Raw genomic sequence first — 3637 nt, forward strand, 5'->3', positions numbered from 1 at the left:
TAAACGGAGGCATGATTCTTATAAACTTGTTTTAATAAATCACTTTTGCATTAAATAATAAAGATATAAATCAGGTTAAGTTAAATATTATTGTACAAATAATTATAAAATGCCATAGACTGCAAATAAGATTGAAGTTTCACATTTTGCATGTGCATTACAAAATATTTTTTTTTACATGCAATTATCCAGAATAATACCAAACAAGATTTGTAATGAAGATAAAATATGTAGACAAATAAGTGATCAAATATGTGATGCGATCTAGGAAAACCCAACACATGGTGAAATTTTAACTTTTTTAAGTTTTGGTACCATGTGAAAGCTGAGTTCAAGCCCTTTCCAAAACCATCCATCATTTTGTCCACAGCCATAACAAAAAAAAAAAAATTTACATACTACAGACTTTTTTCTTCTTTTTTTCCCCTTTTTTTTTCCCCCCAGTGTTTTTAGTTAAAAAAAAAATCCAAACAGTATTTTCTATAATGGTTATACTTGACAGAAAATAGGAAGAGCATTTTATTGTTGTGTTGTCCAGGGGTTATTTTGTTATTAGCTGTTTGGACCTGTTGTATTTTTGATGGGAATTCGACATGCAGCTTTCATATATAACACTTTGTCCACTATTTCATAGGAAGGCCTACCCACTTAAAACATTTTCTGGCATCACATGGTTTGGAGTACACACACACACACACACACACACACACACACACACACACACATCACATGGCTTTGGAGTACACACACACACACCTCTGTCCTATGTGAGGGACAGACTTTGAAATGGTGTTGAAAAAAGTTTAAATGTGAGAAAATTAAATTAAGCCATTAAAATGTTTGAATATTTAATTTTATTTATTTTGAGTATAGAGATATTGTCTGTTAGGTAACAGTTTATATATATATAAAGGTACATTTAAAAAAATAATTTGTGGAAAGTTCCTCTTATAATTGTATTGGAAGAGGTTTCAGCTCCACCCCCCAACAAAAAAATAATATGCATCTTTCAGTTTTTCCTTTAGACAAGCAGTCAAACATGCAGTCATGGTGATCAGAAGGATGTGGAAGAGGTACGTTCATCTCTGCTTTCTTTTTGCTATTCAAATTGCTTTTCATACAGACACACAGTATGAGGAATGGGACTAGTTATAACTTTATAGTTATAGGGACTAGTTTTACTTTTTGTGCAATTTTAGCACATCAACAAACTTAAGTTGGCTGCCATGGCGACATTTCTAATTTTCAAGCTTTTTTTCTTTCTTTAGTTTTTCATCTAAATGAATACAAATAATTTTATTTCAGCTTCATTTCAAATATTTCCATCATGAAAATGGTTAGTTTTGGTTAGTTAATAGTTTTAGCTTCTTCAGTTAACAATAACAACGCCTAATCATAGACTGTACACTACTGGCTAAAATGCATAAAATATGGCAAAAATTGTTATAACTCTGGAAAAAGATGTATCCGTAATTCACGTTTATTTGTTTTAAAATGCATGTCAACTGAACAACACTATTTCATCACACACTGTCCAAAAAAAGCTTCTTTTTTAAGGCAGGTAAAAACAGCCCAGTCACTTTTAGATAATGATTAGCATCACCTTACATATTTGAATGTCAAACACACAACAAAAACCATACTCATGATACAAATGATCAGTGGTGGGTTTTGACATGCTTTTGAAGCCATCTTCGAAAAAATGTATCTTTTTATGGAAATTTTTATGGTGGTGTGTTATTGTCAGTGGCTGTGTGTGTGTGGCTCTAAAATGTACTCATTCACTTAAGTATACATTTAAATATTCACTTTTTACATTTTAAACCTTGACGGACAAACAAATAAAACATTAAAAAGAGTAGTACTATTCAAAAGATTCATATTTTCAGTAATATAATTAGAACTGATCCAAAGGAGATTATATAGACACTTTTGTTTCTCTTTCTTTCTCAGGTGCTGTTTGGCTCAGGATAGAGATTTAATGTGCCACATTAAAACAGGATTCGTTCTGCTAGTCGCGCAGTGACATTATCATTGTCTGTCATCTATTTTGTCTACGATTTCTCACTCAATCAATCCAGTCAAAGACCGTCACAAAATGGTTTAAAAACCTTTAAAAAAATCAGTCTTATAATGTGGGTGACTGAGGGCTTGTCTGGCCAAAAAAAAAAATGTCTGGAATTTTCTAAGTAATCAACAAATCATTCAAACAACTACCGCACAAAAAAATAACATTTCAGTGCATCATCATGTAGCTCATCCAAGCAACTATCATTTCATCCTGGATGAACCTGATAAATGTAGTCAGAATCCGTTCCTGGTCTTGATGGTCCCTGTGGCCCCCCATCAGGTAGAGGCTCGTAATGCCATCCGGAGCACATGGGGGACTGAGAGCTCAGTCCAGGGAAAAGCAGTGCTGACTCTGTTCTTTGGTGGGTTTGGACTGGAGGACCTGAAGCTCAACAGCAGCTGGAGGAAGAGAGCCGACAACACAGAGATTTAGTGCAGAGCAACTTTGTAGACTCCTACTTTAATCTGACAATAAAGACAATGGTGATCATGGACTGGTTGGCCACCCGTTGCCCACAAGCGAATTTTAGTATGAAGGTTGATTCTGACATGTACATAAATGTGGAGAACCTGATAACCCTCCTGTTGGCACACCCAACACACCCAGACAGAACTACATTACAGGATTTTTAATGTGGAACCAGAATGTCATTAGAGACAAAAAATCTAAGTATTATGTCTCAGAGGAGCTGTACCCCGAATCAAAATATCCCACGTATGTGTTGGGAGTAGGATATGTTTTCTCCAATGATCTTCCCAAAAAAGTAGTTGAGGCTTGGGGGCTTCCAAGGACATGAAGCCATTTAACATGGAAGATGCGTATGTGGGCACTTGTCTGAAAAAGTTTGGGCATAAAACCTTCACGGGCTCCAGATCCTTCTCAGTTTCGGACTTATATGAAGGATTCTAAAGGTCACGACCTTTCCAAGGTCATTACAACAATCGCAAGGTCACCAAACCAGATAATAGAGTTCTGGCAAAAAGTAAAAAGACACAAATGAACAGATAAACCAGCACACAAGGAGCAGGAATGAGCAAAATTTAAAGCCAACACATCCTCTGTGAATGAATTGCTATGATACACTTTCCTTGAAGAGAGTCAATAGCAAAATCATTTGCTGTGGGGAAATAGGATTTTTGTATGTATAAATGATATGTACTGTATTTGTACAAGTATGTTCACATTTTGTTGGACATGGCACATTTGAATGTTCAGTGCTTTCCATATTAAAATTGTGAAGCCTCCACTCTGTTTTTCATCAGCTCTTGTTACTCAACGCTAACAGAAGCAGTTGCTTGTATAACAGCATTCTACCACTTCTCTGGCTGCATTCTATGCTCCAGAGAAACAAATCTTTAAATGTTGTTTTGGCATGAACTCTGTCTTTACTTATTTTTCTGAATTCTACCACTTCTCTGGCTGCATTCTATGCGCCAGAGAAAAGCTTTGCACAGTTTAGTTCCAACCCTAATCAAAACACACCTGACCCAGCTAATCAAAAGTCTTCACGATTACTAGAAGCTTCCAAGCAGGTGTGATTTGGAGCTGGTTGGAGCTAAACTCTGC

At 35.7% G+C, this 3637-nt stretch overlaps 1 pseudogene; it reads left to right on the plus strand.

Moving 5' to 3' along the window:
- The first annotated feature begins 2143 nt into the window (after positions 1-2143).
- Positions 2144-3317, plus strand: LOC109046664 (annotated as a pseudogene).
- Positions 3318-3637: the final 320 nt, after the last annotated feature.

Source organism: Cyprinus carpio, unplaced genomic scaffold (genome assembly GCF_018340385.1).
Source record: "Cyprinus carpio isolate SPL01 unplaced genomic scaffold, ASM1834038v1 S000000319, whole genome shotgun sequence".
Lineage (NCBI taxonomy): Eukaryota > Metazoa > Chordata > Actinopteri > Cypriniformes > Cyprinidae > Cyprinus > Cyprinus carpio.